At 38.3% G+C, this 23,279-nt stretch overlaps 1 protein-coding gene and 1 pseudogene across 12 annotated transcripts in view; one reads left to right on the top strand and one right to left on the bottom strand.

The window, feature by feature from the left end:
- The window catches only part of PPP1R9A (protein phosphatase 1 regulatory subunit 9A), a 320,283-nt gene that overhangs the window by 159,236 nt on the left and 137,768 nt on the right, over window positions 1-23,279 (top strand). The window lies entirely within an intron of this gene.
- Window positions 17,193-19,139, bottom strand: LOC128560218 (dnaJ homolog subfamily C member 8-like; annotated as a pseudogene). Its single transcript, XR_008372910.1, has 3 exons — window positions 19,124-19,139; window positions 18,639-19,010; window positions 17,193-18,038 (listed from the first exon to the last, which is right to left on the bottom strand). The product of XR_008372910.1 is annotated as a dnaJ homolog subfamily C member 8-like (transcript).

Below are 23,279 nucleotides of genomic sequence, written 5' to 3'. Positions count from 1 at the left end.
TTCCGGTTTTATGGAGCTTAATGAACAATATTTCTCTAAATAATTTTGAACCACTTGAGAGGTAAGACAGAAGATAGAGCTGTAGAAATCCAAAGTATCCCGTGTTAAAGAGTAAAGAGTAGATAAGGGGCTATTACACAGGCCCAGTTTCTTACGCCTGATGGACCAGCCTGATAAATAAATCACTCTTATCTGGGGTGGTGTAAATTTCTGGAGGAGCCTGGAGGCATACATTAATTAATGTTCCTTCCTCTGAAAAATAAAGCCTGGAGAAAGGGGATTCCTTTTCTCCCAGTCACTGTTCTGCTAAGACTAGAAACTATTAATGTAATGATAATTTGCTACTTTCAAATAGCGGATTTATTGCCAGTATAGTTTTGAAATTTCAGAACTGAATGTGATGTTGGAGACCATTTATTTCACTCCTCTCATTTTTACAGATGAGGAAAATGTGGGCCTAGAAAGGTCAACTTACTTAAGATAACACAAGTGGAAGAGCAGATCTTCTGAGTCACCATGCCGACATCTATTTATAAGTAGGAATGCTAATAGAAAATTAAGTTGAAATTTCCCATTTCCACATTTTTGTGCAGAAAGCCAGAATATGAGCATATTAAAGACAATAAAGCAAATTTGTAATCCAGCTACCTTGAAACAACTATCATTTTTACACGTTTCTTTTCACATACTTTTTAATACATGAAACTTGTATGTAGACTATTAACTGCGACATCCAAATTGGAATCATTTTGGTGGACAACTCTTTTTTTTCATGTGAAAGGACTTACTTTGCTACTTGTCTTTCTTGTTTTTTTTTTAAATGGAGGAGCATTCTGAAGGAATAGAAGGTAGATGTCAAGAATACTTTCTAACCTGTCTGGAAGTTGTTCTTGATCATTCGCTTTGAATGCATAAACTTGGACTGAATCTAAGAGAGTTTAGACCAGACATGGCAAAAGCTTCTTTTGTCCTTTCACTAACTTGATCAATCGCTGTGACTCCCTGGGAGATATTGGGAAGGTGGCTGCCCTTGCTTGTATGGCGTCCTTCGCCTGCATAACCCACCGCAGGAGGGAGAGGGAGCCGCATGCCTGGTGGTGCTGTCCATCCTACTTAGGCAATGGCTCAGATCCAACCTGGTTGTAAAATCCCGCGATTATATATTTTACAAACTAAGATTGTTTTCTGAATTGAACTAATTTATAATGTTACTGAATTTTAAATAAAGTTTTATTCTTCAGACCAATTAGTATGCTGTACTCTAAAGATATAACTCAGGGGACTAGCTGTTCTGTTTCATATGATGAAGAATTAGTCCACATAAGAGCACACACAAAAACCCATTGTGAACTAAGCCCAGAAAACTTCAAGGGAAGCATGCTGTTATTTTTTTTCGCTCAGCATAACCAGTAATTTTCCACTAAGCAGACCCTCAGCCAGATGTCTGAAAGAAGAGATGTACAGTTGACTTTCCTGTAGCGTATTTTTCAGAGTTAAAACCAAAGTGTCCCAGTAACTAAGCTCTCTTGAATAGGAAGTGGGATCTTAGATCTCTTTTGTTATTGAGAGTCAAGCTAGTGGTGACTTTTTAGTATTTAAGGTCACAACTCACTAATCCTTCTATTTTGGGTCAATGACAGCTTAACTGTAAAGCATAGTCTCTAAACTGCTTGGCAAATATATGCTTATGACATGTAAGAAAATGAGTGTGATTTTATTTTGCATTTCAGGCTTACATTATAAACATTAATTACAAATAGGTAAATGAGCATTGAAAGTGCTATTATAATATATTTTAAGTTAATATAGACAAACTTGCTTTTATAGACTTATGCCCATTCAGGGTTTGGTAGTGAGCATTTTAAAAATAATATTTATTTTCTTTCATTTACCACAGCTTTATATTAAGAAGGCCAGAAATCTATAACAAAAAAGAAAAAAAATCCCCAGAATTCATAATCTTAGCATTTAGGAATTGTGATGTCTATTGGTATATATATATACATGTATGTATATATACACACATATACGCACACACACATAATCGGGATGGTTCATATTCTGTGTGTGTGTACATACAAATGTAATTTCATAATCTTTTCATATGCCATATATTTTCTGTGTTATTAAATAATCTCATAGAGCATGATTTTTGTGGTACATTTATAACAAACAGTGTTTTCTGATGGATGTACCCTTTTGTACTGTTCCTTTTTTGCACAGTTAGATTGCTTCCATTTTTTTCACTTTTGTAAATAACACTGATTAATGTCAGTGTAAGTGAATATTTCTGTGCGTATGTGACTTCATTAGATTGAATCCTTGGCATGTATGAGAGCAATTAATACTACACTTCTCAAGATTTTTAACAGATTGCCTCCAAGGAAACTATACCTGTTTAAATTTCATTCTCAGTGTGTTAACATGACAGTTTGTCATCCCTTTGTCTCATTTTAAATCTTTAAAGTTTGAATCCCCATCCCTCCTCCCATTTAATGGCCTTTTGCAGTTGTGGAGGAAGGGTTTGTGTGTGTTGCTTATTCTGTATAGGGGTGTTTATTTTATTTTTTGGTATTCTTTATTTTTATTTATTGGTACTATTTTTTTTTTTTTTTTTAGACAAAGTCTATCTCTATGTTGCCCAGGATGGTCTTGAACTTCTGGCCTCAAGTTATCCTCTTGCCGCACCCTCCCAAAATGCTGTAATTGGAGTCATGAGCCACTGCGCCTGCCTTTTGGTGCTTTTAGTAATGTCTCCTCTGCTGAGGTGTCCATGGCATGGGGGAAAGAGCATGAATTTTCAGTTCAGCCCTACCTTGAGTGAGATTTCAGGTGTCACTTTTGCATTTTTTTATTTGACTTTGGGCACACCGACTTGTCATTTATGAGTCTGAAGTTTAATGATCTGGGGAAAAAAAAAGATAACTACGAGATTTACATGAGACACCCATCCCAGAAGAATTATGCAGCGGTTGCTGAAATTACCCTCCTTGAAATCACCTGCCTGTCATTTCTTCGTTTAGGCATTTTTGAACAGAACTAAAAGTGAGGTCCATTCAGGTCTGCTATTTGCCTTTAGACACAGTGACTAGGTTCTCCTCACTGTCCACCTAATGGTCACTATTGAAATCTTCTCAATTCTTATGATAGGGGCTATGATAGACATTTACATTTGTATGCAGTGAAGAAGAAATGGAAAGGGAGCCAGCAGGGGAACGTGCCCAGGCATCAGCAGAGCAGCCTTTTCTGTTCTGTGTCTGATACTATTTTACTATGACTTTTTCTGTTAAGTACTAGCTCCCTGGGCTGCATTTTTATGCTGACTGTAGCTGCTGCCAGAATCTTGGGTGCCCTGAATACTGGCACTTACGGTGGAAGCCAGCAGGGCAGACCAGTGAGAAAGATTCCTTTGCTCATGTTACCTACTTATCCAGAAAACTTGGACAGCTATTTGAATGAATGAATGAAGTGAGTACCTATTCAAGGGAGTCCACTTACAGAATTTCCTTTTGTTTTTTGTTTTTTTGAGACAGAATCTTAGTCACCCTCTTCAGTAGAGTGATATGGCATCATAGCTCGCAGCAACCTCAAACTGTTGGGTTTGAGCAACCTCTTGCCTCAGCCTCCTGAGTAGCTGGGACTACAGGCACCCGCCACAACGCTGGGCTAGTTTGTCTATTTTTAGCCAAGATGAGTTCTTGGTCTTACTACAAAGGGAGTCAACCACTTTTACATATTTACATATTTAAGTCCACTTTATAGCAACAATTGAAATACTTTTAAACATTTAAGTTCTTCTTGCCATCCCCTCATTTCAACCAGAGAACCCAAAATGATACACTTTTGTAATCATAAAACTAATTACTCTTGACTGTACTATTTCTACCAATACAATTTTGTTTTAGCATTTCAGAATACATTAAAAATATTATGAGTTCTACCAAACTGGCTTCTCTACTTAGTCACACTAAACTGATCAAAGGAAAAAGCATCATGAAATTTCTTGCCTGGAACAAGCTAGACTTTCAGAAAGAAGAATTGAGGGCTTTTTTTTTTTTTTTTTTTGTATATTATCTAAGAAAGATAATAAAATTAATTTTAGTAATGTTTCTTCTTTGGTAATACTTAGCTCCTGCACAGTCTTGAAAATGTTTATGCTAACTGGACATCATAACAGGTTTATTTGTCTAATGGATGACCACGAAGGATTATCTCAAGCTGTGCGTGAGACTTTATTGTTTTGAAGTTGTAAGTTTTATTTTAAATGTTTTTATGATTTTTTTGACTTTCGAAAGTCCCCTTTCTTTTGTTTCAAATTGGTTCTTATTTAAGGTACCAACCATATATAGGTCACTGACCATTATAAAGGACCCATTGCTTTCAAAACATTGTGCTGTGGGCTCAGTACCTGTAGCTCAGAGGCTAGGGCACCAGCACATACACCAGAGCTGGCGTGTTCAAACCCAGCCCGGGCCTGCCAAACAACAATGACATGTACAACTAAAAAATAGCCGGGTATTGAGGCTGGCGCCTGTTGTCCCAGCTAGTTGGGAGGCTGAGGCAAGAGAATCACCTAAGTCCAAGAGTTTGAGGTTGCTGCAAACTGTGACGCCATGGCACGCTACTGAGGGAAACATAGTGAGACTGTCTCAAAAAAACCCAAACCAAACAAAACAAAAACATTGTGCTGTGAATAGTGACTGATAGAATAATGAATAAGACTCTGTCCCAACCCCCAAGCAGCTGACAGTTTATTTGAATAGAAATTGTGGTCACAGGCCCAGCATAGCAATTCACACCTATAATGCCAGCACTGTGGGAGGCTAAGGTTGGAGGATTGCTTTAGAGAATCCTCAAGATCAGCGTAGGCAGCATAGTGAGACCTCATCTCTAAAGAGAAATAGCCATGTGTGGTGGCATGAGCCTGTAGTCCCAGCTACCCAGGAATCTGACGAAGGAGGATTGCTTGAGCCTGGAGTTTGAAGCTACAGTGAGCTGTGATTGTTCATTGCATATCAGCCTGGGTGACAGAGCTAGACCCTGTCTTTAACAACATAAAAATTAATAATTATTGAAAGAAATTGTGGTCACAGATAAATACACATGTATAATATATAACATAATGTAATGAATTTATAGGAAAGAACCCTGCCCACAATAAAAGCTTTGCAAGTGTTTAACAAAGTAGTAACAAGTTTTGCATAATATAGTGAGTAAAAAGAAATAATACCCCATCTTGCAGGACTTTTAAGGTCCTTCCTGTTTGAATTTTATTCTTCAGGTAACGGAGAATCTTAGGAGGCTTTTTAGTTTCCTTCTTATTCTATCTCCATTAGATAGTCATACTTGATCATCATGTGGAATTTGGAAAGTACAGAAAGTATATGGAAGAAATATAAAAGCAGTCATAAACTCACTTTCCATCTCCCCAATCCTATCTTTCAGTGCTGTTTCCTGACCCCTAGTGACATGATTAGAGCCTTGTCTTAGGAATCTGCTTAACTGTGGTGTGTCATAAGTTGTCCGAGAGTTTTGAGGTAGAACGTGATAATTAAGTTACAAGGTAACTTACAAGGTAACTTAATTACTAGAAATGTGAGTGGGCAGGAGCAATAGCAAGGTGTGAGTAGAATGATAATCCTTTTAAAGTAGAATCAGTAAGAGACCTTGACTAATTTTATGTGGGTGTATGGGGGGAGGGAGAAGAAGAGGAACGGAAGATTTGTTATGTGATTGACTGTAATTTCAAACTCATGTGACCGTAAGGGTCCCGTTGTCCTCGAACGTGAGAGATATTGCAGATGACGGAGGATGGGAGACAGTATAATTTTGCTTTGGGGTGATTGAATTTGAGGTCCCATCCAGGCATGGGACTGGTCCGGAATTGTGGACTTGTCTGTGTGGAATCAGGAACCTAGGTAGCCATGATTGCTACGTCCTCTTCTTTGTTTACAGAGCATTCACCTATTTTAACAAATTACCACCAGGCTTTCCTGGGATATTCTTTTATATAGTCAGCTTCTAGGGTTGTGGAGGCAATTAATTTAAGAACCATCGTGGTTCACACAATATTTACAAAACCATCAATTCTATTACAAGATATATGAGGTCACACTGTGATTCAAGGGTCAGTGATCTCTAGATTTGACCATTAATCCTATTGTAATGGAAGAAGTGGCAGGTTCACTTCAAATACATCAAGAATAATGTCCTCCTTCTGTTCTGACAGAGATCACTGATGATCTTGTTTCTTGTAAAGCATTCCTGCCCTTTAGGTTTTCCTACAGATAAGGGAAACACGAGACAGGCACCATTTGTAGATTTAGCTGTGTATTGACATTTTGAGTGACGATCCACAATCGGTCAGTTACATTTGTAGTTCTTGGAGAAGTCTAAGTGGAAGGGACAGTTTGTTTATAAGAAAGCAGAGCCTTTCCTGCTTTGTGTGGGCAACATGATTGACTTTAACACGGATCAGTGCTGCCCAGAATGCAGTCACTTTGTGTGTGTGTGTGTCTAAGGTCCACAAGCTCAGCCTTGTACCACCGCGTCAGTGTCCTTGTGTGTACATGCCTTCCTGAACAATTGGGTATTTGTGCTCCAGGCTTGTTTTTCATTTTTTCCCCCGACCATGTGATGTCTGGCCTCAGCTTGAAGAGTTTAAAATTAAGCATATTTTACTCATGACCTTTATAGAAATTAAAATTTTCGGTTGTACTACGTAGATCTCAGTTGGTGCTAGAAATTCTTGCTGAGATTTTTTTTTTTTCCTTTAACTTCTATTAGCATTTGAAGCTGTTTGAGATTTTAGAAAATTATGCAACCTGTGTTTTATTATTTGACCCTTAGTAGATGGGGCTCAACCTCAAGTATGGTTCTCTCTTCCAGAACCCAGTGCACTGTGGAAGTGCCGGGGTTGAGACTGGTCTCTACCAGGCATGTATTCTATAGTGTTTCACCCTACAAATGTTGCAGATAGATTTGGCACAAGGAAGTCTTTTGTTGCTGCAGGTAATCCTGAGATTGATGCCACCTTTGTCTTCTTGAACCTCCGTCCCTTTACAAGGGCGATGTGACCGTATTTTTGCTTTCTTTCTGCACGAATAGCAGGCCACAGGAGCATTTTGGGAAGTCTTTTAGTGCCCGAGGGGGCCTAGGCTCCCACAAATTTCCCCAGAAGGGGTGAAGCTGGGGGAGTCTTAGGCTTCTAACTCATCCTTTTCCTTTTAATTCTGGTCTCCCCTAATTATTTTCAAAAACTTTCATTCTTTAGAAGAAAAATGCTTTTAGGGGCTTGGCATTGCATGTGAATTTTATTTCCAAAGCCCCCCTCGTGCTTCTGCTCCATGCAGCCTTGGTCATGTTGGATCACTTTCTGTGACTCTGTTCCTCTCTACTAATCCCACCTTGGACTTGCTTTCTCTCTCTCTCGCTTTCTCAGAATGCATTCCATACACATACAGTTCATCCCCCATCCCACACTTATTTTTTGCCGACTCTAACTGTGGCTGGATGAGGTCTCTACTGGCAGATACTTGGGAAATACTTTCTCGCTTATCTTTCCTCCCCTTTCTCCACTGTGGACTCCGATTGGTAATTTCACCTACAAGATTGCCCACTCCCAAGAAAGAGTACCAATTGGATCAGTTTGTTGAATTTTTCTGTGTCGAGGACACCTGTCCAATGGAACTGGATGATGGCCACCAATTCATTTAAGCTGGCTACCAGTCATCAGTTTGTAACGCAAACGTATTTGATTTAAACTAAAAGTCTGGCTGAGATGAAAGAGAACATTGATCATTTGTCATAGATATGTTTAATTGTTTATAATAATTTGAAAAATATTGAAAATGTCAAATTGCCTGGTTCTCTGTTCAACTGTCTGTTGGAGAAAACTCACTAATTTGGGCTTCAGAGTCTTGGGATTTGTCCAAATTTGGAATGGGCTCCATTTACATTTACTTATGAAGAAATTTTTTTCCTGGTTATTTTAATGGCATAAAGTATTTTTTACAAGGGAAATTATTTTTTTAAAATGTTCCCAGGCAACACTACATATTAAAAATTCTTCCCTAGCCGGGCATTGTGGCAGGTGCCTATAGTCCCAGCTACTCAGGAGGCTGAGGCAAGACAATCGCTTAAGCCCAGGAGTTGGAGGTTGCTGTGAGCTGTATGATGCCATGGCACTCTACCAAGGACCATAAAGTGAAACTCTGTCTCTACAAAAAAAAAAGAAAGAAAAAATTCTTCCCATTGGCAGCGACTGTAGCTCAGTGGGTAGGGCACGGGCCACATACACTGAGGCCGGCAGGTTTGAACCTGGCCCGCGGCAGCTAAAACAACAATGACAACTGCAACAACAAAAATAGCTGGGTGTTGTGACAGGCACCTGTAGTCCCAGCTCCTTAGGAGGCTGAGGCAAGAGAAGTGCTTAAGCCCAAGAGTTTGAGGTTGCTGTGAGGGCAGCAGCATGAGACTCTGCCTCAGAAGAAATAAAAATAAAAATAAATAAATAAAAATAAAAATTCTTCTGATCAATGAAAAATAAGTCATAAATAGAAGATGCAAAAACCAATCATTGTTTGAAATAGTGTTCAGTCTCTCTAGAATAAAAATGAAAATGAAAATAAGTGCAAAAGATCTTTAAAGTATTTTAACAACACATATTTGCGGATAAAATAGTTGAATTCTTTTGTGTCAAAAGCAAGAAATACAGGGCCTTCTATTTTTTTATTTCATTAATGATTTTCATATGTGTGACCTTAATAAAATCTACTTATTTTGAAATATTCTTTTATTAAAATATTTATATATAAAGATTTATACGTATAACATATATAACTTTTCATATATGTTATATATATTTTATGTATACATATTATTATACATATATATAAACACATACATAAAACTTTCCACAAAGTCAACCATAGGTATTTTAAATTTGAAGAATTTACATTCTTCTATATTTGGTTGTTAATCACCTGCAAGTATGAGGTGGTTGGTGCCATTGACAATGCAAAAAGGTACACTTGATTTTGTAATGGGCTTTTGTACACATTGTTTGGAAAAGTTTGGGGGATATAACAATTTACAACACTTCAAATAATATAGTAAGAATACTATCAAGATATGAATTAAGAGGACTTACTGAGCAGCAAAACTTGTAAATACCTCTGCAATATACTTCTGAGGACCCTTTTGCTACTCTTTGTTCAGCCCTTAGATAAGAACTGGTTTTGAAACTGGCCTTCTTTGTATTGTGTAAGAGAGGTGGGTAATATGGAAGACACATTCAATGCTACTATTAGCAGCTACCCCTGAGGGTACCCAGGTATGAGGGAAATCCTCAGAACAAGACTGGACCATGCCAGGATGGAGGGTGGTATTCAGTCTCTTTCCTGAGGCCCCTGGGCTCCTGGTGATAACCAGAGTTTCGTCGGTAGGTCCTTGGTCTTGGTGATTTGAAGAATGAATCCTTGGACCACAGATCAGTGGTAAGACAGTATTTATTTTACAGAAAAGAACACAAAGAAAAAAACACCAAAGCTCCTGGCAGAGAGAAAAACCCAAGTGGGAAGAAAACAATCTCTCTTTCTGTTCTTTGCCTAGGGATATATATAGTCGCATGGATCCTTTGGAGTTACATTAGGCCAGGACTTACTTGGTAAATAATGAATGGATACAGTCCCTTCTGCTGGGCCAAGGTGAATGAGTGCATTAATGAGTGGATACAGTCCCTTCTGCTGGGACATGGTGAATGAGTGCATTAATGAGTGGATACAGTCCCTTCTGCTGGGACATGGTGAATGAGTGCATTAATGAGTGGATACAGTCCCTTCTGCTGGGACATGGTGAATGAGTGCATTAATGAGTGGATACAGTCCCTTCTGCTGGGACATGGTGAATGAGTGCATTAATGAGTGGATATAGTCCCTTCTGCTGGGCCAAGGTGAATGAGTGCATTAATGAGTGGATACAGTCCCTTCTGCTGGGCCAAGGTGAATGAGTGCATTAATGAGTGGATACAGTCCCTTCTGCTGGGCCAAGGTGAATGAGTGCATTAATGAGTGGATACAGTCCATTCATGGAGTTGGTCAGGCCTAGGAAATGGGGAATTTCCCCTTTCAGCAGCAAGGGCAAGGGGAGAGAGATAATAAGGCGCTGGGGTCTCCCAAGCAGTTTGGCCCCTCTGGCTACTGCTGACTGACCCCTCACCCCCACCCCCGCACCTACCCTCTTAACCCTCTGGTTCCTCTGCAAGCTGCCGCCACACCAACACCGCCAGGGTGGAGGTGGCAGGTCCCCCCTTCAGCTCACTGAGCTGGCTGGGGTGCCACCCATCCTGTACCACTGGGACTGGACTTAGAGCACATGGACAGACAGTAGGGCTCTTACTTGATAATGATCAGTGCTTTTGTGACCTCCCTGAGTTTTAAAAATCTGATTTGTTGTCATTAATGTTTTCGTTTAAAATGAGATAAAATGTTTCAGGTAGTCAGATTTAGCTTTGATCCTTGTGTCTTTAAATCAAGATAGGATTTTTGCAATCCATACTAATAGCGAACCTTTCAGAAGGAATAGTAGTCCTTTCAGATGACTGGTTAGCATAGGCTAGTTTATATCGCACTACTATCCCAGTATCTTCTTCTAAACAGATGTTTATTTTTCACTCAAGTTACATGTACATTTTAGGTCGAAGGAAAGCTCTTTGCAGTCATTTAGTCACTCAGGACATAGACTGAAGAGAATCCATTTCAAACAGACATACTTTCAGAATCCCAGAAACACTGAAGGAGCTTTTCTCCCAGTGAAACGCCTCCATTGGGAAGTGACACACATCACCTCTGATCTAAAACCATTGGCCAGAATTATTTACCAAGCTCCACCTCAATGTAAGAAAAAGCGGAGAAATATAATACCCTGGTGTGTACCCAGTAGAAGAACTGGAAATACTGCTTGGCAGCACTAATATCTCCGTAGACAGACTGGTTCACCTTACACTTGGCTAGTTCACATGGATTATAAAAGTGAGTTTACTCTCTCTATAGATAAACAAATGAAACTGACCTTTACTTTTGCTGTGCAGCTGATGTGCAAATTCGGGTTTGCTTAGATTTTATTGAGAATCTTTGCATCTGTATTCATAGGGATGTTGGTCTGTAGTTTTCTTCAATTGTGTCCTTTCCTGGCTTTGGTACCAAGGTGATACTGGTGTTCTAGAACAAATTGGGTAGGATTCCTTCCTTCTCAATGCTATGGAATAATTTCTGCATTACAGGTACAAGTTCTTCTTTATGGGTTTGTTAAAATTCAGGTGTAAAAGTGTCTGATCTGGGACTTTTTTTTTGTTGGAAGATTTTTTTATTGCTGCTTCACTTTAAGTGCTTGATACTTGTCTGTGCAGGAGTTCTACCTTTCCGATTGAGCCTAGGGAGAGTGTGTGTTTCAAAGTATTTGTTCATTTCCTTCATGTTTTCAGGTTTATGAGCACAGAGATTTTTATAGTATTCTGAGATGATGTATATTTCCATGATATCAGTTGTGATTTCTCCTTTTTTATCTTTAATTGAATTTATTAGAGTCCTTTCTTTTCTGTTTTAGGTTCATCTAGCAAAAGGCTCGGCAATTTTGTTTATCTTTTCAAAGACCAATTTTTGATTCATTCATCTTCTATATAGTTCTTTTGTTCGTGATTTCATTTAGTTCTGCCATGATTATTATTTCGTTTCTTTTGCTGGGATTGGGATTGGTTTGCTTTTCGTTTTCTAGTTCCTTGAGGCAACTTGTTAGATTCATTAGATTGTTGATTTGTTATCTTTTTGTCTTTTGCATGTGGACATTTAAGACTATAAGTTTCCCTCAAGGGACTGCTTTTGCTGTATCCCACAGATATTGATAACTTGTATTGCCATTATCATTTAGTTTGAGGGATATTTTGATTTCCATTTTCATCTCATTGACTCAATTATCATTCACAACGAGGTTGTTTAGTTTCCATGACTTTGTGTAGGTATGAACGTGTCTGTTGAAACTGATGTCTAATTTGGTTCTTCTGTGATCTGAGAAGACACGTGGTGTAATTTCTTTTATTTTAGGTTTCTTGAGACATGTCTTATAGCCTAGGATGTGATCAATCTCAGGGAATGTTCCATGAGCTGATGAGAGGAATGTAAACTCAATGGGAATCAAGTATGTGGGAGGAGGGAGGAGAGGTTGGGTTACTTCACACCTAACTGGTATAATTCTAACTGGAATTCCAGAATGTGTGCATTATACCACATTTATAGCTTTGACTTAAAATGTATAAAAGTAACTTATGTAACCAAAATGTGTGTATCCCCTGTAATATTATGAAATTAAAAATTTGATCTTTACTTTCAAATGATCTGATTTTTACACGTTCATCTGCACACATCTTTTGTTCCTCCTTTTTATTCCTGACTGCTGAATCTAGAGTGAGTCATATGGGGTTGTGGGTGTGGTGGAGGGTCCAGGTCATCATGTCTCTGAATGGGGATAACCCTCAGAAATCTCTACCTGCTCAAGTAGATTATGGAGAGTATCTTTTACCTGGGTAGAGGGGTCTCAGCTGCCTTCATGTTTCAGTTTGGCACTTATACTGCCTACTGGAAGTTAATAAGAATGAAGAAGAATCAACAAACCTAGATGATCCATTTTCAAAGGCTCCAAAGGATTATATATTTATGTGGCAGAAAAGGTCCAACAGATAATTTGCTGTAAGTAAGCACAACTCAGAATTGAGTCTTTTAATGAACTTGTTATCAAATGTAGGCATGAATAAAGAGTTGTCATCAGAGTGATGTATAGTGACAAGAGTTTCGATTAGGTCTCAGAGTTGAGAATTGACGCTCGAGTTCAGCAAATATCAGAATTTTCATCCTGCCTTCTTGGACATACGAACTTGAGCTCAGAAAGGCTCAGTGTGTTGGCAAAACTCACAGAGCTTGGTTGTACAAGTTCTCATTGCTTGCCCTTCACGTGTGGACCAAATGCAGTTCCCTTCACCTCTCTTCCCTGCTGCAGTTCTGGCGAGGCTGGCATTTTCTTTTCCTCTCCTAGGAGTCGAAGTATGGAAATCGTGATATTATCCATGTGAAATGCGTTAGCCTGTCAGAAATAGATGAATAAATTGTAGGTATAATCCTGTGGTCTTATTTTTATATACTACTTCTAAGAAAAGCATATTCTTCTCACTGTCCTTGTCAAATGTCAAAAAGTCCAGTTTTGCAGCCAGAAAATAGAGTTGAAGGGATTTGTGATGGCTAATTCTATGCGTCAACTTGGCTAGGCCATAGTACCCAGATATTTGGGCAAACACTATTCTAGATGTTTATTTTTAGATGAGATTAACATCGAAACCAGTAAACTAAAGCAGATTTTCCAAGCTGGGTCTATTCATGCACCTGTAGTCCCAGCTACTTATGAGACTGAGGTGGGAGGATGTGTTGAGCCCGGGAGTTTGAGGTCAGCCTGGGTCAGACCCTATCTCAAAATAAAAGCAACACCATCCTTAATGTGGATGGGCCTCATCCACATCATTTGAAGACCTTAACAGAAAAGGACTGACCCCTGAAGAGGGAATACTGCCAGTAAATTGCCTTTGAATTTGAACTGTAGCATCACCTTTTCCCCAGGTCTCCCGCATGCTGGCCTACCCTGTGGATTTTAGACTTGTCAGCATCTCACAATCATGTGCACCAATTCTTTAAAATAAAATTGTTGGGGTATAGGGTCTGGTTCCCCAAACTCAGCTAAACTGGTGGAATTACTGGGCAGAACTAGCAAGGTCTGCCAAGGGCCACACAAATAGAAAGTGAACGTGAGTAAAGACTGAAAGTAAAACTAGAACAAAGGGGCAGTATGAATAGAAAGCAAAAGTGAATTTGCACAGGCTTTAGCAACAAAGAGGAGGTTTATTTAATTAAAGAGAAAGTTAAGTGTACTTCCAGAGAGGGAAAGTGGGTCTCTCTCCCAGAGAGAAGAAAGAGAGACTCTGACCCAAACATAGTGTGAAGATGTCAATGTCTTCTTTCTCTCCCTTTCAGATTGTTTGTGTAACTCTTCCATTGGGCTTGCTATGTGTCTGGGCACCATTGTCCTTTTCGATTGGTCATTTTAATTCCCTAGGTTACTTCATGCCCACATTCTCTTCTTTTTTTTTTGGTGAAAATGGTTAAGTGCTGATAGTTGTTGATTTTGCCAATACTCGGGGTATTTGTGGTGTGCAATGTTGACCCATGCAGAGCACGCTCTGTCCGTTGAGTTGCAGTGTTCCCATAATCCTTCTGTGGTGCCTCTGGACTTCCTTAGTCAGCAGGCCAGGCTTTGCTCCCATACCCCCTTCTTTGAAACCCCTTTCTTTGTCCCTTCTCAAATTCTATTTTCATAAAGACATAGTAAAAAAAAAAAAATATATATATATATATAGTACATATAGAATAAGTATACACATTTTATTGGTTTTGTTTCTCTAGAAAACTCTGAGAAATGTAGGCTTCTTCATGTTATCTTTTGAGCTCGCATGCTTTCTACTTTTCATCATATAGAGCAGGGTCTTTCAACCTTTTTAATCTCACGCACATTTGAACCTATAATTAAATTCAGTGGCACACTTAAATTAGTTGATCAAAAAAAAAGGAATTTACTTACTATACTTTGAACATCTTTCAAAATAATTTAATTAATGATCTCTAAAAATTTTCGTAGCATACCTAATATCCTCTCATGGCACACCAGTGTGCCATAGCATGCCAGTTGAAAATCACTGATGTAAAGTAAGTCTTGGGTCTTTTTTTTTTTTCATTTCTTGTTCTTTAGTAATTAGTGAAAACACTAGGCTTATAATTAGTGAAAGATACCTTTCAGCTTTATAGCCTTTGTCTTTATTACCCATATTTACAGCATGTATATTGTCTTTTGAACTTCACGTTTCTTTCATGTAAAAATATGAAAAGTGGGAACTCTGTTCTTTTCTGCCTAACCTGTTAGATCAGTTTGTAAAGAGGTAAAAATAATTTGTGTAAAGTTTTATGTTGTCTGTAATTTACTTCACATTACTTCAGCAAATATAATATTTGTGGGATGTAACTTTATTTTAGCATTCTAGATAACACAATCACAAATTCAGTACTCGAGGATTAATTACTATCTAAAGACCACGACCAGAAGTTTGTACCTCAGACATGGGTACTTTAAATCCACACAAGGTAGTTTATTAACATTAAGTATGTCAGAAATAATTGGTGAAATGAGTGATGTTGAAGATACGTGAATTAGCCTTTGAACATTTGTGGGGGGGACTTTGAGTCAGGCAAGGCCAGCAAGTTAGTGGGTTCTGGAATAATATCTAACAGGAAAACTCTTTTTGATCCTGCTTTCTGGTATGTAGGATTTTGTCGAGTGTTCCAATTAGAAGGTTAGGTGCATCCTATTATAAAATATGTTGTTGAAAGGGGTTTAGCGGTTTAGCTAACCAAGAGAGGTTCAGGCCAGATTTAATGAAAGGAGCCGGACCTGCCTGGGCAAAGACGGCAGCTGCACTGAGAGTGGTTGGGGGCTTGTTTTTATACTGGGCATAGAGGGAGAAGATTCCACAGGTGGCTGGAAGGCTTTGGTGGGCTAGGGTCTTTCCAGGGGAACTCCCGGGGAGGGGCCAGATAGGCCTTTTGTTCTGGAAGGGGAGGTGGGGGAAAGGCTTAGGCCCCTAACATTTATAACTGCTCTAAGTACATGCCTATCTTTCACATAGATTACTCTTCATAATGACTGAAGGAGAGAAATCTAGGACTGGAATGAGTTTTAAAGACAGGCCGGTGGATCTGTTTCTCATACCTTTCCAGCTCAACAGTGTGTTGGGGTGCAGCAGAATTTAGGTTGAGATCCCCTTTCATGGTAGTGTACTCCTTAGGTTATAAGATTATAGAGGAAGAGGCTGAAGCCCTTCACCTATTGGAATCTTTGGGCAGTACCAGTTAACCTAAAATGCCTGATACTTGTAAACTGTAGTTTGGCTTACTTTGTTTTACAAGAACCTAGCATACTCCCTAGCACAAACTGGGGAATCAAGAAACTACGTAGTTCTGAGTACTGTAAATCAGCAAACTATCCTTGGTTTTGGAGAAGAAATGAAAGTTGAGATTACACATTGCTCTGGCTATCCAGATCCTTCTTTCTGATGATGGCCTATCACCACATTTGTTGTTAAAACATTAAGTTATGAGCAGTCTTTCCATGTTTACTTTTAGTTTCAATTCAGCACCCCCTTTAACAGAGTCACTAAAATCATGTGAAGGTGAGTTAGGGCTCTGTCCAGGAAGCGTGTGATGAGCGTGGCCTGTTTGTGGAAGCATGTGAGGACGTGGCTTAGCTCCAGAAGCACATTGTGCCAACCCGTCACCTGAAACTCAGCCTGCTAGAACTTGGAACACTTTCCATCTTTGATGAGCCAGGAAGATGCAGCGGAACCCACACTACAGCCAGCACTGAGACCGTGGGAGAATTATGGGAGATTCCCATCAGTCAGTATTTACAGAAAATGCTGAATTTACTTTGACCTGTGTTGATTAAAAAACAAGAATAATAATAGAGAACAGAAGGAAATAGTTTATTTTTCTGATTGTTGAAATGGTGTTGCTGTTATTTTGAAAAAGGGTTGCAGCTCAAACTACCAAAAGTGTAAATATTAATATGAGCTAATTATTAGAATCTTATAATAATAAGTTAGAATCTTATACTAATTTTTGCTTTGTTTGTGTTTGATAGCCATCGGTTGCTTGGACAGAAATGTCTTTGCTAACTGTGTTTGTAAATTTGTTACTCCTGAAAGCCTGTCTCTGCGATGAAGCCGGTGGAGCCATTGATGAGGCCTTGTACAGTTTCCTTTGATCAAGGAACAGAATATTGCTTGTTGGCTTTGATACAGGAAGTCTCAAATTTAAACAATCTTTTGTTTATAGTTCCCAGCGCAAGAACGCAGGAACAATGCGAAGGTGCCTCAACTAAAAAGATATATATCTTGATGCTGTTGAATATTGTGGCCTATGAGTCTTTGGTGTTGTAGTAATATATACTGTGATGAGGCTCTGATTATTATTTGATTAACTTTTTGTATTTTTTGGGGGGATATAAAAATTTATTATACATAAAGGATTCCCCTTAGCTGGCTCAGGCTTGACTCTGAAGTCACAGAACACCATTTTAAGCAATATGTTTAACTGGATGATTTCTAAAAATTATACGCGAAGTTTCTAACCATCACAATTCAGTGAAGTACAAAACATTAAGTTACTGGCTGTGGGAAGAGAAGACAGCACCCATGGTGGTACCTTCCAATCTGGTTGTTCTAAGCTTGTTCTAAGGGCAGGGCGGAGGGGAAGGTCTTTTTTTTAACCAAGCCCCTTATTTCAATGTACAAAAGAATTAATCTGATCAATATTAAATTGGATTGAAAACAAAATGGACTAAAAAGCAATACAACTCTGTGTTGGGGTAGAAGTGGGGGGAAAGAATGAGTCCATCAAAGCAGGAAGGGAGACAGCTGGGGAAGATTCTGTGGCTGTGACCCTAGATGGTCACTCACACTGCTTCATTTTTACCTTCGGTGGTCTCAGGATGGTCCGATTTTTCTTCTCTTTCTTTCTGTTTGTATTTGCTTGAAAGTTTCTCCAGCTGTCCACACGACCATCTCGACTTTCCTCAAAATTTTTCTGCCACTCTCTTTCTCGTTTGGCTTTTTCTTGAGCTTCAATCTCTTCTTCCCTTTGTCGTTTCTTTCATGCATCTCTTTGGCTTCTCTCTCTTTCCTTTTAATTTCCAGCTCAGCAAAGAGTTTCATGGTCTGTTTATATACTGCTTGTTTGAACAACCCAGGATCATCCTGCTCTACAACTGTAGGCTTTCCTTCCTTCTTTATTTTTTTTTATTTTTTTTTTCCTTCCTTCTTTAAATTGTTTTTTTTTCACTCTTTCACAGTGTGTTCCACATATTCTTTTCCTGCCTGAATTACATCCAGGGCCCTCTTCTTTTTTTTCTTTTTTTCTTTCTTTCTTTCTTTTTTTTATTGTTAACTCATAGCTGTGTACATTTGTGCAATCAAGGGATACAATGTGCTGGTTTCATACACAATCTGAAATATTCTCATCAAACTGTTCAACGTAGCCTTCATGGCATTTTCTTAGTTATTGTATGTAGACATTTGTATTCTGCATTTAGTAAGTTTCGCCTGTACCCATTCTAAGATGCACCGTAGATGTGGCCCCACCCATTGCCCTCCCTCCACTTTAACCTCCCCCCTCCCTCCCCCTTCCTTGGCCCTTTCCTCATAGTCTTGTGCTATAGTTGGTTATAGCCTTCCCCAAAATCACAATACAACAAAGACATCTGTACCAGAATGTTTATTGCAGCCCAATTCATAATTGCTAAGTCATGGAAGAAGCCCAAGTGTCCATTGACCCACGAATGGATTAACAAATTGTGGTACATGGAATATTATGCAGCCTTAAAGAAAGATGGAGACTTTACCTCTTTCATGTTTACATGGATGGAGCTGGAACATATTCTTCTTAGCAAAGTATCTCAGGAATGGAAGAAAAAGTATCCAATGTACTCAGCCCTACTATGAAGCCCTCTTCTTTTGTTCCTGATCCAGGAGCAACTTGTAAGCTTTGTCCACAGCTTCAAAAGCCTTTTGTGCTCTGTCAGCATCATCTTGATTTTTGTCAGGATGCACCAGTATGGATAACTGCTGAAACCTCTTTTTTATTTCTTCATCTGTGACTTCAGGATCTATCTGAAGAACCTCAAATGGGTTCAAATCGAAGTAGAGGAACCAGGACGGGTCAATCTTTCAATTTGATTTTTGGATGTTAGAACAGAATCTCTCTTCTCTGTTTGTTTCACCTCACTGTAGAAGGTCATAAATGCTTCCTCTGTGCTGCCTCTGCCACCCGAAGTCCCACTTTCTCCCGAAACCCACCATTTTCCTCTAACTTTATGTATGTTTATAGAGCAATTAAAGTATTATAAATAAGAAGAGTAGACCTGTTGTAAGAAAATTGAAAGAGTCAAAATCATACAGATGAAAGGGGAGGTATTTACCTACGTGACTTTCCTTTCATCCCTGAGGTTTTTCCTGGTCAAGGCACAACAGAAAGCATGGCGGGCAGTTAGCCAGTACGTAATGAGAGTGTTTTGATCAGGACTAGTGTATGTCCTAATACCAAACGAGTTATGCAGATTTTTGTTTCAAGGGCATTAAGCATTCTAGGGGATGAAATACTCAAAACCTGTTTATAGAGGAGATAATGAGATGAGTGATACCTGGGGAAATAGCATCTCTCACATTACCCTGGGAAAGCTTTCCCTCTCCACACATTGAACCAAACATGATTACATGGATTGTCTCATTTTATTTTTATAGTAACCTTTTGGGGTGGGTATTGTTATTATAATAAAGAGACTGAGGCTTAGCATGATTTTACCTTGCTAAGAGCTCCCACCTAGGGAATTTAGGAGGCTTTAAGTTAAATTAAAATTGGGACCATAGCAACTGGGGATGTACAAATAGGGAATCTATATATGTGCAATGTGTTTTTCGGCTTAATTATCCAGTAGAACCTCTGCAAGTTGACACACTGGTCAACATATGGAGGTGGTCAACATAAGGAACTAGGATACGTACATGTGGTGTGTGTCTGGTCTATGAAAACTAGTTCAACTTAAAGAGGTGGTCAACTATGGAGGTTCTACTGTGTATGTATTCCAGAGTCTGCCACATCACTAGAAATATACATTTCTGTAATTACTGCATAGAATTATATATTTGTATATATCATAAATTAGGCAGCTGTTTTCTCTGTTGGTGAACATTTAAGTAATTCTCCACTTTGGGCTATTACAGATAGTACTCTAATGAATTTCTTTGCAAATATATCTTCATGCACATTTGCGAATACTCCTATAAATACTTAGATGTGACATTATTAGGTCAAGCACATCTACATTTAAAATGTTGATAGCTACTTTCAAGCTTTTCTTTTTTTCTCCTCAAGGGTATCCTTTTCTCTAAATCCTTACAAACACTGGATATTCCAGTCTTTATAAAATATCCATTTTTATGGATGAATATGTAGTATTTGCTTGTTCTCATTTGCATTTGCTTAATTTTGAATAAAGTTGGCATATTTACATCATTTGTTGGACATTAGTATTTCTTTGTTATTGAATTCTTAATTAATTTTCTTTCCCTGCCTATACATGCAATTGTTTGAGTTGATAAAACCCTTTATATATTATGAATATTCATATTCCATCTTAATATTTGGTAGTATGTTTTCCTGCTCTGTGATTTATAACTTCATTATGGTATATTTTGTTGTCTAGAAGATTTTAGCATTGATTTTTAATCGAATTGCTTATTCATTTCCTTAAGGACTTCTCAAATCTGTGACTTTGTCTCTAGTCTTTTAGCTAAACCTTGTTCCAAATTTTCTTTTCGCCCTTTCTGTAGGAGATATATATGTGTGTGTGTGGTCACTATGGAAGTTCTGAGATACACCGTATTATGGTTCATCATTTTACTTCCAAGACACACTGTCCAGTGTCCTTTCTGATTCACCTGTGCAAGTTTCAACTTGTTCCGCTTATGGGTGTTGCTGGGAGGGTTTCATTTGTTTTATCCATGTGCGTTGTGTTTCTTGATTTTTTTTGTGTGGGTGTCTCAAAACTTTCATAATGACCCACGTATATATAGGTAAATAGATATAGATACATTTGTTTTTAACCAGTCTGACTTTTAATTTTGGTGATAATATGAAATAGAAATGCTTTTCAGTTGGATATTTAATCATTTCTACAGTATTTATTACATAGACCACTTTAATTTGAATAGAAAAATAGAACAAGATAAAATATAAAAATAAATGTACTTGGCTGGGTGTGGTGGCTCGTGCCTGCAATCCTAGCACCCTGGGAAGCTGAGGCAGGTGGATTGCCTGAACTCACAGGTTCGAGACCAGCCTGAGCCAGAGCAAGACCCCATCTCTAAAAAAATAGCCAGGCATTGTTGCAGGTGCCTATAGTTCCAGCTACTTGGGAGGCTGAGGCAAGACAATTGCTTAAGCCCAAGAGTTTGAGATTGCTGTGAGCTGTGACACCACAGCACTCTACTGAGGGTGACAAAGTGAGACTGTCTCAAATAAATAAACGAAGAAACAAACCAACCAACCCCAGAGCCAAAACTATATTGTCCCATTAAATGAAGTTTTATTGTCTGTTTTAATAGCCACTAGATCCTGTTTCCATTTTTATTCTCCTTTTTCAAACAGCTTATTCACTTATTATGTACTAGCAAGATTGAGGTAGTATGTTCTATAAAGAGGATTGTTCGTACCCTTGTACTACAGTCGTATAATTGGACCTGTTAGCCAAAGTGGATGAATGACAAGTATTAATGGAGTAATTGCATGCCAGTGGTGTCCAGGACACTTAAGGACATGACTGTAGCTAACTTTTTGGGGGTATTGTTAAAGTTTGCTCCCATTGGCATGTTGCATTGTGGTATACTCAACTGTTAGTATTTTCCATGAACTTTGTTGTCCATGTGTGTGTTTGTAGTCTAGCATCTTACAGCATTTGAAATATACATTCCTTCCCTTCTACACTCAAATACGCAAATTTCAGTTTATTCTTCAAGACTCAGATATTCTTCCCTCTGCAAAATATCTTTCTGGGCAGCACCTGTGGCTCAAAGGAGTAGGGTGCAGGCCCCATATACTGGAGGTGGTGGGTTCAAACTCGGCCCCAGCCAAAAACTGCAAAAAAAAAAAAGAAAAATTTCTTCCCCTTCTCAGGCAAATAAAAAATTACTCATTATATTCTTCTATTACATCAGTTATCACATTATATTATAATTATTTTGGTTTCTGTGTTCTTCCTAAACTGTGAGGTACTTGAGACTGTGCCTTCTGCAGTGTGTAGCAAGATGTCAGGTATAGAGTTGGTACTCTACCGATTTTTTTTCTTTTTTGAGTGAAAAAAATATATAGGAAGTAAAAAATTTAAAAAACTATCTTAAGAAAAAGTCGTAAGTCTGATAATTTAAGAAATATATGAATGGTTCTATGGGGGGGCACAGGAAACATATTTTATAAAAAGATAGATAAAAGTACAAACCCCATAGTGTAGAAATGTGCGTTTTGATGCAGTATTGTGGACTATCATGGAGAAATGCTGGAGAGACCGAATGAGGATCCACATGGCATAAGGCTCTGAAAACAAACTGAAAGTCAGGAGGAAAAACAGTATCCACTCCAGGTGCTAACCCTACAAATGACATGACTTTGAGGAATAAAATTCCTTCAGGACACGTACTACATCTATTCCTATATAGGCAACATAAAATATATTCTTGGTTTGTGGGTCGCCATATGTAGAATACAAGAATTGCTAGTTTTTCAATAATATGAGTGCAAAGCATACTTAGCTTAGCTTTGTAGGAAATAAACATGATTTCTTTAATCTTTGACCTTCTGTTCTGCTTTCTGTTTATATTAGAGCTGTTTATATATATTTAAAAAGTACTGGATTTTAAGAGTTTTTTATGGGGGAGGACAAAGTGTCTTCAGGCACAGTCTAGAGATGCTTAATAATTGCTGAATTTAATTGAAAATATCAGTTTTTATACTATTAATTTGACTTGATGAATTATATATGTCTTTCTTTTACATATTTCTTATCATATTACGAGAGGAATTGGATAACTACTTCAGTTTCCTTTCAAATAAAACAGATACTTCTGCAGAAGTAAGGACTATTAAAGTTTCTTAAGGCTCCATCTGAAGGCCACGTGTAGTGGTTCTGAATGATTTAGCTAAGAAATAAAGAGCTGTCAATATCCTATTTGTTCTGTAGCTTCATCTCTGGAAGGGTTCAATGAAAATTTAATTGAAATCTGTATGCAAATAAAATGAGGAATGACTGAAGAGAACACTTTAGCATAGACCAGGTTCAGTGATTCTCTGATTGAAATATCAGTACAGTATTGACACACTAGCCTCAGGGCTAGTATAGGTCATACCATAAAACAGGTTCAGTGTGGGTGTTTGCTTAGGCAGCTTAAAGATGTTTTATGAGGAAACAGAAGGGCCTTGCAGCTAACATGGTGTATTCTGATTTTATAAAAGGTGATGAATATTGCTATTCAAATAATGTATTCTGTGGCCACTGTTGTCTCTTAAATTATTACATCTGGTAGAATA

The sequence above is a fragment of the Nycticebus coucang genome, chromosome 11, assembly GCF_027406575.1.
Source record: "Nycticebus coucang isolate mNycCou1 chromosome 11, mNycCou1.pri, whole genome shotgun sequence".
NCBI classification, from domain to species: Eukaryota; Metazoa; Chordata; class Mammalia; order Primates; family Lorisidae; genus Nycticebus; species Nycticebus coucang.
Note: the sequence above shows the minus strand (reverse complement) of the source record. Positions and strands in the feature narration are given on the sequence as shown.